Source organism: Odocoileus virginianus, chromosome 15 (genome assembly GCF_023699985.2).
Source record: "Odocoileus virginianus isolate 20LAN1187 ecotype Illinois chromosome 15, Ovbor_1.2, whole genome shotgun sequence".
Taxonomy (NCBI): domain Eukaryota; kingdom Metazoa; phylum Chordata; class Mammalia; order Artiodactyla; family Cervidae; genus Odocoileus; species Odocoileus virginianus.
Genome location: NC_069688.1, coordinates 1258443 through 1271452, shown reverse-complemented (window position 1 = coordinate 1271452; position 13010 = coordinate 1258443). Strand labels below are relative to the sequence as shown.

The 13010-nt window shown below is 47.9% G+C and overlaps 1 protein-coding gene and 1 long non-coding RNA gene across 14 annotated transcripts in view; one reads left to right on the top strand and one right to left on the bottom strand.

Annotated features, from left to right (window-relative positions):
* Window positions 1-11052, bottom strand: part of PTK2 (protein tyrosine kinase 2) — a 197316-nt gene extending 186264 nt beyond the window's left edge. For 12 of the 13 annotated variants that reach the window (XR_011491385.1, XM_070476927.1, XM_070476938.1 and 9 more), the window contains exon 1: window positions 10225-10311. The gene's annotated coding sequence lies outside the window, so the exon portion shown is untranslated. Of the gene's footprint in view, window positions 1-10224; window positions 10312-11034 lie in introns of those variants that run through there. The other variant, XM_070476928.1, reaches the window with a different exon arrangement.
* On the top strand, window positions 10561-12745 carry LOC139038430 (uncharacterized). The gene is made up of 2 exons (XR_011491386.1): window positions 10561-11174; window positions 12200-12745. It is a non-coding gene; the product is annotated as an uncharacterized lncRNA (long non-coding RNA).
* The last annotated feature ends 265 nt before the right edge of the window (window positions 12746-13010 follow it).

Genomic DNA, 13010 nt, shown 5'->3' with positions numbered 1-13010 from the left:
CACACCACTGAGCCTACCCTAGAGCCCGGGAGTCACGCCATTGAGTCTGTGACCTAGAACCCTGGAGTCACACCACTGAGCCTGTTCCCTAGAGCCCATGAATCACACCACTGAGCCTACCCTAGAGCCCGGGAGTCACGCCATTGAGTCTGTGACCTAGAACCCTGGAGTCACACCACTGAGCCTGAGCCCTAGAGCCCGGGAATCACACCACTGAGCCTGTTCCCTAGAGCCCATGAGTCACACCACTGAGCCTACCCTAGAGCCCGGGAGTCACACCATTGAGTCTGTGACCTAGAACCCTGGAGTCACACCACTGAGCCTGAGCCCTAGAGCCCGGGAATCACACCACTGAGCCTGTTCCCTAGAGCCCATGAGTCATACCACTGAGCCTGAGCCCTAGAGCCTGGGAGTCACACCACTGAGCCTGAGACCTAGAGCCCGGGAGTCACACCACTGAGCCTGAGCCCTAGAGCCTGGGAATCACACCACTGAGCCTGTTCCCTAGAGCCCATGAGTCATACCACTGAGCCTGAGCCCTAGAGCCTGGGAGTCACACCACTGAGCCTGAGACCTAGAGCCCGGGAGTCACACCACTGAGCCTGAGACCTAGAGCCCGGGAGTCACACCACTGAGCCTGTTACCTAGAGCCCATGAGTCACACCACTGAGCCTACCCTAGAGCCCGGGAGTCACGCCATTGAGTCTGTGACCTAGAACCCTGGAGTCACACCACTGAGCCTGAGCCCTAGAGCCCGGGAATCACGCCACTGAGCCTGAGCCCTAGAGCCCAGGAATCACACCACTGAGCCTGAGCCCTAGAGCCTGAGAGTCACACCACTGAGCCTGTTCCCTAGAGCCCAAGAGTCACACCACGGAGCCTGTTCTCTAGAGCCCAGGAGTCACACCACGGAGCCTGTTCTCTAGAGCCCATGCTCCACAACAGAAAAACCTGCACAGCAACAAAAACCCAGCACAGCCAAAAGTAAACTTAAATTTTAAAAAAAGAGTAATAACATTTTCTTGCATGTGAAATTACATGAAATTCAAATTTTAGAGTCCAGAAATCAAACTGTATTGAAACACAGACAACTCATCCCTTTGCCCAGAGTTCATGGCTGCTTTCACACCGCAACAGCAGGGCCGAGTTCTGGGCACAGACAGAAGCCCTAGGTGCCCTCAAAGCCTACATGTTCCCTGCCTCAGGCTCTTATGCCGGAGCTGGCCGGCACCTCTGTGGCCTCGGGCACCTTTCTCTGGGACGTCAGAACACTCTTGGTCTACAACTTACTCACATCTCACACATGTTCTTCTGTATCTCTTCAATGTTTAACAAAATCATCTCCCAAAAAGGACTAACATACTAAGCGCATTTCTCTGATGAGTTTTATTCTATTAAAGCTTCATGCTGCTTCTCCATCCTAATGACTAAGTTTAAAAAAAAAAAGACATACTGCTATCAGGAGCATTAAACAAACACTGCAAAGCAAGCGACATTTATTTTGACTCAAGTACAAGAAAAACAGAGACAGAGAAAGGGAGGGAGGGAAGAAAGAAGGAAGGGCCTTTCCGCCCCAGGTTCTGAGGCTGTGGAGAGATCCATGGCCTTGCTTAACACCCAGCTGGTTAGGACTATCAGATGCCTCTGTGCATCACCGACTTTAAAAAGCTGTACAGTAACACCTAGTCCCTTCCCATCCCAAAAGAAATGTGTCATAAGCGAAATATGTGAAATAATGTGAAATATGTCACATTTCAGCAAGAGCCATGATATCTGGCCAATATAAGCATATATGTTCAAAGCAAGTTCCTTCATGCCTTTTAAATGTAAACCAGTACCACTCATTGAGTTAACAATCTTAATGAAGACCATTGTTAAAGGTGGTAATGAACACGGAGAGTTCATTACAACATTGCTTTTGCATGTGTCTGAAAACTTCCACAAAGTTTTTAAAATTAAACTGAAGACCCCTACTTTATCACTGGGAATTAAGTATAATTCCCAGTAATAAACTGAACCACATTAAACTGAAGAATGTCTCAGGACTTTCCCAGCAGTCCAGTAGTTAGCACTCTGCGATTTCAATGCCAAGGGTCGGGGTTCAAGTCCTGGTCGGGGAACTAAGATTTCACAAGTCATGTGGTGCGGCCAAAAAATAAAAGTAAAAAGAACTTCTCTTCATTCAAAAGACAAAAAGAAAGAAAATCCACTGTGTCAGTAAAACTGCATGACAAAGTGGGAAAAGAAAGTGGCAAAATATATAACCAACAAAGGACCTGTGTCCTGAACATATAAAGAAGTCTATGAATAAATTTTTAAAAACTAATATAAAAATACCAGCACTTCACAAAACAGTGAATCCAAATGGCCGGTAAATGTATAGAAAAATGTGTAACCTCATTATAACAGGAAAGGCTGTTCAAAACCACAAGGCGGCAATCCTGCGGAAACCACCAGGAGAGGTGGGCAGGGGAGCCTGCAGGAGCCCACACTGTCATCCCAGGGGAGGCTGCCCAAGGGCCCAGGAGGGCCATCCACGGACACCCACTGAGAAGCTGCTCTCGGCCAGGCATGCGTGAGGGCAGTCAGCCCTCCACAACCTCAGGTCCTCCACGTGAGACTGAAAACACTGGGGAAAAGCCCAGAAAGTTCCAAATGGGGAAACCTGAACTTGCCGCACTGGCAGCAATTTACACAGCATCCCATTGTACCAGGTACTGTAAGTCATCTAGAGATGTTTACAAAGTACACAGGACGGTGTGCACAGTTGTATGTAAGGGACTTGAGCACCCAAGGGACCTGGTAATCCGAGGAAGGTCCTGGTCCCAGCCCCTCGGACACCCAGGAGGGGGCAGCTGTACATTTAACTGGAGTCACATTAATGGGAGACTAATAACGAGAACTTTAACTTCACTTGGCCAATTTTAAGGAGACAGAGATTGTTCCAAAGAGCTCTCTTCACCAGCTCATTTCTATTATTTTTGCCTTCATGGAGCTGCACAGCGGACTGAAAGATCGGGGACGGGGGCAGAACAGACATGCAAACAACCTTCTCAGTGTTCTGAGATTACATTTAATTCCATCTGCCTTTGACAACTGCTTCCTACCTTTGTAACAACTTTCACAGTTACAGACCCCATTCCCACAAAGCCCCCACAACAGAGCTACTTGGTTTAGTCTAGGTGACTGACTCATTCCAGGACCCCAGCAGGAGGGACCCTCCTTCCATCATTACACAATTACTGACCGACCACGCAGCACGAGGAAAAGACAACACAGAACCCTTCTTCCCAAGCTGACAATATGCTGTTTGCCAACACATGCATCTAACTCTGCACAAGGCCCATGGTCGATCCCACCATGGTACACTAACTTTTACTCAGTCTGCCTCTCAAGAAAAAAGAGAGGCAAAACCAAATTTATGAAACTCAGGTACGAATGTAATGCTAAGCACAGAATCAATTCACACAATACCGCTTCATCAGTCACCGCAAGACTTGGCAATCACCCTGACTCTAGTATAAGCTAGCCAATTCTTCAGCACCAAAAGAAAACCACCAGTGAATGTGTGCCTTCACACTCACATGCACACACTCTCCTGCTATTTGCCAAAAGGCACAAGTCCGGGAGCCATACAAACTGCTACTGCAACATGAGATTGTTCATTTAAAATCCACACCAGGATTCCAAAGAACTGAGTAGGCTCAGCGGAAAACCTTCAAAATCTCTGCAAAGAAGGAACTGTGAGGTCTTCTCAAGGCTCCAAAAACATATTTAAGAGTACTATCGGAAGACAATCTTGTTAGCAAATCTGAAGAGGTCAAAGAGACCATACACATACATACCTCTGCCATTTATGACTTATGTTTGCCTGCTACAACTTGTGTTCCTCTTAAGCCCTCTAAGGCAGTGCTTCACAAAGAGCATGCACCAGAAGCATAGCAAGTTGGAGCTGACAGCCAGCCCCGCCCCAAGGGCCAGAGTCAGTGGGTCAGAAGTCAGGCTGGACCCTCTGCACTTCTAACCTGGGATGACCCTGAGAACCACTGCCAACAACCTGGAGCTCCCCAGACTGTGCAAGTGTGTGTTTCCCACACGGTACAGCAAGACTAAGGGGGAACTCGATGAAGCAGAACAATGTTGACACCCCAAATGACTGAAAGGTAAGGGACCCGTCATGGCAAGGAAAAGCTGGCATACAGTATAACTGGCATGCAGCAACAGGAAATGGGTTTTTAAAAATGGTTTCAGGGCATAATGTAAAACTCTTGTACGGCAGCCAATGAATCCAGCTGATTAGTAAAAGACACACTAGAGCTTCTGGACCAGTAATCAAGAAGCTTCTATAAACCCCACTCATTTTGTGTCACCTTGAGTAGTCTTCTGTGTCTGCTGAACTTAGGATGCCTCCTAATGAACACGAGATCAATTAATACAGGATCAGTTTCTATAAAAGAACACTTCAAAATCATAAAGGGGAAGAGCAGTATGTTTTCCCTAGTCCAAGTATGATGACAGCAGTAATCTAAAATAAAGCAGACAGAAGTGAAAACAAAGATAATCCAATTCTTCCCTAGTATCAAGTTTTACATGGTTTTAAAGAGGGGTCCTTCACCAAGGCAAGCAAAGCCACAGACGACTGGCTGATGTAATAGCTATCCTCCAACCCGGGTGGCTCAGGGGTAAAGAATCCGCCTGCAATGTGGAAGACCCAGGTTTGATCCCTAGGATGGGAAGATCCCCTGAAGAACCAAAAGGCAACCCACTCCAGCATTCTTGCCTGGAGAATTCCATGGACAGAGAAGCCTGGCAAGGTATAGTCCACGGGGTCGCAAAGAGTCAGACACAACTGAGTGACTAACACAAACACACAACCATTAACAAGTTTCAGTTCTACTCAGTAAGTATTGTGCTAGGCACTGGTGACCCAACAGTGTGTAAAACCAAGTCTCTGCCTTCGCGGTGCTTAAATTCTCATGAGAAGACACACAAGCCACTAAATATAACGTGTAAAACTGTAAGCTCTTCCTTCAGGCCAGCAGAGACAAATACATGGTGCTTTGGTCACCAGTAGACACGAGCACCATTGTTCACAGCAGAATCCAAGCTACAGGACTTCCAGCATAGACAATGGAGGCAGAAGAGAGATTCCAGGCACAGAGAGCCCACAGACATGGCAGCTTAGGTTCTTCCAAGCCTTGGTTTTGGTTCACAGGCCCCAAATAAAGGAGCAGAATATGTGCAGACTCTTAAAAGAAGAATGGAAAATTCTAAGTTGGTGAGAATGAGCACATTCATTTCAGAAACATTTATAGAGCAGCAATGTGTCAGAGATTATAAATACTAGGATTACCACAAGGGGCTCATACCTGTGTGAGAAGCATGCAATTTGTTTTTCCCTTACATACCCCCTGCTTCCCACAAAACTGTTTTCAAACAATACCCACCCTCCCAAAAACGTCACCAATGAAAAAAACTGTAAACGTGGAGGTTACTAACACACATCCTTTGACAAATGAGAAGGATCAGTCACTGTATCGTGTATTATACATTTTATCTTCCTGATTCTAAACAGATGTCAAATAATGAAACAATCTTGGTATATTCATCAAAATGGTTACCAACACTATGCTGACCAGATGAGAACTTCATAATCTAAAATGTCAGGTTCGAGTGAAAATATAATTACCTGGACTTTCCCAGACATGGTCATTACCCTAGCACACTGTTTACTCCCACCGCGGGAGCCCGGGTTAGGGTTTCACTGGCTGCTGCTTTCCCCGCGAGGGAGGCTGCAGGCAGGCTGTCGGGAGCTCACACTGCACAGTCCCCCAGGTCCAGCCCAGCTGGGTCCACCCATGTGGGCCGAAGACCCAAGGTGAGCAACTGAAACTCTAGGCTTCCAGCGTTTCATCTGCAAAAAGGAGGATGCAGACCAAAGTACTGCTCTAGTTTTCACAAGGAATAATGCAGATGGAGCACTACAGCACTCAGCTCAGCCATGGCACACGGCGTCTAACACGTGCAGCTTACAGGGTAGAGCTTCTCCAGTACTTAACTCATCTGTAAAAAGGCAGTAACACCCACCAACAACACGTGGCACCCGCACAGGTGCCCAGCGATGTTCTTCCCCTCACTGGATAATATTCAAATATATAGCTTAAGTCATCCTTCTTGATCTGCAAAATGAGTTTACAGTACATGGCAAGACATACAAGTAAGATTTAGGTAGGGCCACTTCAGTGAAATGCAAAGTTTGTAAGCAAAAACCTGCATGTCCTTCATGTCCTTGTGGTGATGCCACTAGCGTTTCCCTCTGAGGTTTCCAACTGCTGCAGAGTGGTGATGGTGCCACTTGGGGAAACATTTCCTACTTCTGTCTATAAATCATTTCATTCGTGTTTACACAAATCACACTACAATTAACAGTTTTGCTAAAATATTCCTTTTTTTTTTTTTTTTGGCCACACCATGTAGCTCTCAGTATCTTAGTTCTCTGACCAGGGAGTGAACCCAAGTATTCTGCAGTGAAAGCATGGAGTCCTACCACTAGACCACTAGGCAACTCCCTAAAAATTCTATTTAAACTGAAATTTTAACTTTATTTGTGCATCTGAATTTTATTTCCATCGAGCCTAGTCAAAAAAAAAAAAATGCAACTGTTACAGATATGAAGAGAGGGGGTTCCTCTACTGATTTCCAATCAGAAACACACGTGTGCAATTCTGAATGCTAAGATTTGGCGGAATTCCTAGAAATTAATACCAGAAACCGGTAGACATGAATTTCATTTCCGAGTTGTCTTTTGGTAATCATGAAATGAAGAAGGGGAAAAAAAAAAAAATCTGCCAAAATGTCAGTAGAGAGAAAAAGCAATAAAGGGCTCAAATAATCCACTAGTAAACACTGAAAAAAAGGGGCAAAACCCTAACTCCCGAATGTGGCTGGGTGAGCGAGAAAAACACAGGTGCGCCCGAGAGGAGCCACACCTGCTCTCCCTCCTCTCCCTTGCCCAGGGTCCTTCTGAGGATGGGTGAGCAACTGAGCATCTGAAGCCTCATGTGCATTCATAAACTTCTTAGAGCTTAATACTATCAATTTAAATAAGGTCATTTCCTTTGCCCAAACATTCTCAAGCAAACATTTTAAATAATCTATACAGACAGCATTGAAAATTCTCAAAGATTCCTATAGTAATTTCTTGCTAATTAATTAAGGGATTTTAGTAAGGTGAAAACTAATGAAAATATGTTCTTAAACTAGAGCATTAAGGCAAAGTAAAGTACCTCAGAAACTAAATTTTTCTGGTTTACTAGCCAAAAAAAAACCTCATTTCACAAATATGATAAAAATAACAGAACTTTCTACTAATGGCATTTTTTGCAGATCTAGAACAACAACAAAAAATTCTAAAAATCTGTGAAGAAATACAAAAGACTGCAAATAGCCAAAGCTATCTTGAGAAAGAAAAACAGACTTGGAGCAATCAGGTTTCCTGACTTCAAACTATATTATAAAGCTACAGTAATAAAAAATAATAGAACTTTTCATGCCACTGAAATTTAAAACCAGATTTATTCTAGATGAAAATATAGCTAAACTGAAAATGTTTTATTTCAAAGTTAAAGATTTATATATTGTATTAACTGTTTGAATTGCATCTTTTGTTATCCTTAAAACATTAATTTTTTGAAAATTAAGACACCTCAAAGTACATGAAGAAAGGCTTCCATAAAATCTTTAGATATGAGCTAAGATCCCACCTCACTAACTCAACATAACATGCAAAGATGGCAATTTTCAAAGTTTTCTTTTACTATCCATACCACTTTATTACATCACAGACTATATATGTATACACAAAATACAACAGAGTAATTTCTTCTGAGGGAGCTCACCACTATTTCTCTTAAAGCAGTGGGCTTTAACAATACAATTTTGTTATTTAGACAGTTTTTCCAACCTTCTAGTGAGAAAAGTTATCTAGCTGAAGAACCTAGTTTTGAGAATTGGAACATTAATGTCTGTACTTTCACAAAGGACACAGCGTTACAGAAATGAGTTTCGTTAAAAACTAAACTAAACTGGGCTTCCCTGATAGCTCAGCTGGTAAAAAATCCTCTTGGGCTTCCCTTGTGGCTCAGCTGGTAAAGAATCCACCCACAATGCAGAAGACCAGGGTTCGATCCCTGGGTAGGGAAAATCCCCTAGAGAAGGAAAAGGCTACCCACTCCAGCGTTCTGGCCTGGAGAATTCCGTGGGCTGTATAGCCCATGGGGTCGCAAAGAGTCGGACAGGACTGAGCAATTTTCAGTACTCACTAAAAACATTTTCATGATCCTTACTGCTACTCTTAACTCCCACCTTCCCCAGACACTTTATGACCATTACACTAGTGGAACATCACCCCCGACCTAACATTTAACTACTCACTTGCAGGGACCCACAGCCTCAGAAGAGCTCCTGTAAGAGTGCCAGCATTCTTTGCCTCGCTTCATAAATACTAAGTTTTGGATTCAGGGTCTTTATTTAGCCAAGCACTTGCTCCTCAATGCATCACCTCTGAATGATGTATAAGTCCTTTTGTTCAGTCCTTGCCTAAAGTCTTATGTGTGGGCGCCTCTAAAAGGGAACATGTGTTTTAAACAGTATTTTCCGGTGCTCATCATTAAACTGGATTATTTGATAATGACCTGAAAAATTCTCCAGAAAAGAATCTATAATATTTATCTTTAGTACATGAGTGTTCAGAAGATGCTAATGGTAAACTTGACTAGCTTTTCGCCTCCAAAGATGGCCAAAAATATGAAACCATATATTCATAAAGATACTGTCTCAGTATTTTTATGAATTGAAAGTTGAAACACAAACTTCCTTTCAAAGTTTCATTTGTTTAAATACTACAGGGTTTTAAAAATTAACTGAACAGCACAATTGGACCAAAATATTATTCAGACTGCAGCCCAAACAAAGTAAGCTGAATGCTAACTTACTGTGAATCTTAAATCACGTCATCCATATACTTTCCTCCCACTTTTCAGAGGTTGTCAAAAGACAGTACGACTAACCTGAGGGCTTGGCTGCGTCATTTCAAAGAAAAGACTTATTTTCATTACACGTTTGACAAAAAGTTTTAAGGGTAAGGCTCTGGTATTTCATCTTGAACACTGATGGCCTGTTTTTCCAACCACGAAGAAGTTTACATCCTAAGTAAGAATCCCAATGATGGTCGTGCAGATTCAGATAAATGCAGATTCTCAAACTCTGACAGAGCCTTCAACTTGACCGTATTTCAAGCGGTTCCCATATTACCACAATATTACTATTATGTTAGTCTCACTGCCAAAAACCCAGCTGCAGGCTAACTGAACAAGAATAAGACACTGTTGAAATGGCTCAAAAAACAACATCAACAACAGGAAAAAACGTTTACCCTTAGTGCATCAAGCTACAAAATGCTGCAGTCAAATAAAACCAAGTATTAATAGCAGCGTACACGTACACGTACACACACACATCCATCCTCCTCTGAGGAAGAAAGGGGTGCCAGGGAAGGACCCGGAGAGAGAGAGAGAGAGAGAGAGAGAGAGAGAGAGAGCGAGCGAGCCAGCTCGCAGCGGAGTTGGGGGTTGGGGCGGGAAGAGGAGGAAACTTGGGAAGCGCAGCGAGCCCGGCCAGGTCTACGGCGGCCGCCGGAAAAGCTCCGGGCGGCAGAAAACTTGAGCGCGGGCCGCGGGGCCGGGCCGGCCGCCCCGCACGCGGGCTCCAGGCCCGCCCGGCCCGGCCCCGGCCGAGTCCTCTCCCGGTCCTTTTGTTGTGGAGGCCCTCGGCCCGCTCCGGCAGAGGCCGACCGGCCTCCCCGCGCTCCCGGCCTCCAGACCCTCAGACTCTCGAGCCCCCTGACCCCCGGCATCCTCGCGCCCCCCCACCCCGAGAGCCCCTGCTTCCCGGAGCCCCCGGCCTCCCCCACCAGCCCCCGGCCTGGAGACCCTCAGACTCTCCGGGCCCCGCACCCCTCGGCCCGCCGGAATGCCCCAGCTTCCCTCACGCCCCTGCCTCCGGGGCCTCGGCCGGCTCGGGAGGGGCCGGTCTCCGCCGCACCCGCCGCCGGGACAGGGCGGTCCGGCCCCGCTCGGCCCCTCAGCCCTTGGGCCGCCGCCCTGCCAACCAGCAGCTCCGCGAGTCGGCCCCGCGCCCCGGCCCCCGCCCGGGCCCCTCACTCACTCCGACCGCGGCGGCGCCTGCAGACGAAAGCGGACGACGACCGGGCGGCGCCGCGGCTGACGGGCCGCGCTCCCTCCCACGCCTCACGCCGCGGGCGCACAGCGGTCCCGGCCCGGCGGCGGCGGCGGCGGCGGCGGGCTCGCGCCCTCGGGGCCGTGCTGCGTCGGCGCGGGCCGCGCGTGCGCGGCGGCCGGCTGAGGCGCGCCCCCGCCCCACCCCCGCCGCTGCGCGCGCTCGACCGTGTCTCTGCCCCGAGTTTCCGCCTCCCGGGAATACCGCGCATGCGCGCCGCGGCCCGCGCATGCTCAGCGCACGGCTGGGCTCGGTCCACCGGGCTCGCGCTGGGGCGACGCCGGAGCTGGGCTGCGGGCGGGCGCGGGCGTGGCTGCGGCCCTGAACCGCGGCCCCGGGGGAAACCCTGGCTGGGGGTGGGAGCGGCGCCCGGCCAAGTAGACGCCCCGAGGCCGGTGCTCTGGGCCGGCGGAGTTGAGCGGACTACGGGGGAGCCCTCGCACCCCTTCCCTGCCCGGAGCCCCAGACGCGGCCTTTCTGGAAGCAACGCCCCCCCCCCCCCCCGGGTCGGCAGCCCCACAGCCGGGCCCCAGGGGCCGAGGCACGGGTGTGGAGCCCCTATGTGTGCCCGCGCGGGCCCGGGTCCCCTCCAGGCTTCACGCCCACCCTAATGGGTTCGGTGTCCAGGACCCTTTGAAGAGAGGGAGCGGGTTCAGGGGCGTCAGAGCTAGTGCTGGGCGGTACCCAGGTTTGATCTTGGAAGGTGGACCTCGGCTTGAGCATCCGCGGGACGCTGACCTGGGCCCCGGAACTCCCAACGCGCGGGTCCCCGAGGGGCTGAGGCTTGAGACTCACGAGGGGATGACAGGCAGGCAGCTGCGACGAGAGCAAGTTTTGCCTGGAGCACGGTGGGGGAGTGGAGGTGGCGGGGAGCCTGGGTAAGAAATACAGATGGCTAGGGGCCTCGCAGTCTTGCTCAGGTGCCTGGATCTTCTATATTTTAGGCAGCAGGGGATCCTTTGGAGGGTTTTAAGCGGAAGTGATATCTGATTTGTGTTCTTTAAAAAAAAAAAAATCACGGGCAACCTTGCGGTAGGAAGTGAAACCAGAAGCAGAGCAACTTTCATTTTTCATAGTGTCACTTTGGTCCTCGCCACAAGGCGAGAGGCAGGATAGGCACACAGTTCTCCTTTTTTAAGGTGAACTCCCTGAAGCTCAGAGAGGTGACCCTGTGTTCCCTTCTGAGAAGCTGTAATCCGGTTATAACTAAATCAGGTAGAATAAAATGCTTTCGGTTAGCAAGAGTTCTGCGATTTTTAAAAGTTTCCTTTTATCGTTCTTTCGTGAATATGTAAAGTGGTTTTTTTAAAACTACATTTAAGATCTTAAGAAATGGTGTCTCTCGATGTTAGCCCCAGGGCCTTTGCACTGGCTGTTTGTTCTACCTGGAAATCTTCCTCTCTGCTTGGATCTTCTTACACCCTCACTTTCTTCAGGCTCAGATGTCACCTCATGTCAACCTCATGTCAAAGGTCACTCTATGTAATAGGAACCACCCATTACCCTCCACCCTTTCACACACAAGCCCCACCCCCTCATCTGCTGTTGTCCAAAGCACCTATTGTCCATCACAGCCCTACACTGTGTGCTTGTTTATTTCTGCCTTGTCTCCTCCCTCCACTAGAATATTAGATTCTCTCGAGCGGATTTGTCTTGTTCACTTCTGGAACCCTGGCACATAATAAAATATTTGTTGAGTGAGTGAATGAAGCTTTGCATGGTGTGAAGTAAGGAATTATTTTCAGAAGTATAAGGATGGAGTGAGAATAAAAGGACTGAAGGACAAAAGGGAGTTATATTAACGATATCTTTGGGGGAGAGGATTGTGCTTAGTGTGTAGACTAAAAATGGGCACCAAATTTTTTATACTTCTCCCTAAAAGAGGTAGAATCTACTTTTTCAGGTGGTACTAGTGGTAAAGAACCCGCCTACCAATACAGGAGACATAAGAGACATGGGTTCGATCCCTGGGTTTGAAAGATCCACTGGAGGAGGGCATGGCAACCCGTTCCAGTATCCTTGCCTAGAGAATACCGTGGACAGAGGAGCCTGGCGGGCTACAGTCCATAAGGTCTCAAAGAGTCGGACACGACTAAAGCGACTGAGCATGCACGCATTTGGACCGATCTTGTTAACTTGCTTTGACCACTGAAATGTGTCACAGGTGATGCATGATTTCTGAGCTGAAGCCTCAAGGGGCCGTGCAGTTTTCACTGTCTTAAACAAGCCCAGGTGAGCCTAGCAAGTGGTCACTGAGGCACCCTGGCCAACAAGCTGCCAACCACCAGGAAGATGAGTGACGCTGCACTGGGCCACCCAGCCCCAGAGAAGCTGTCTGCCAACTGCAACCACTTGAGACCCAGAGAGACCTAGAACTGTCCAGCTGCACCCAGCCCATACTGCCTAGCCAGACAGTTACAAGCAAATAAAATAAAAACTTGTGGTGTAAGTCTCTCATTTTGTTACATAGCCATAGACTTTGTTTCCTCAACTTTACCATAATATGTTTGAACTTGATGCTTCATTGTTTCACTTAACAAAGAAGAAAATAGGGAACGGGTGAGAGGAAGAAGCAATGCAAATGAGAAGGGCAAACAGGTACAAAAGGAGGAAGGTAAACAGTGAGGAGTGCACTGTCTAACAGACCCTGCTTATCCCTGGAGCACACCTGCAGTGCCTAAGTGCTCAACCTCTGGAGATGGAGGAGCAACAGA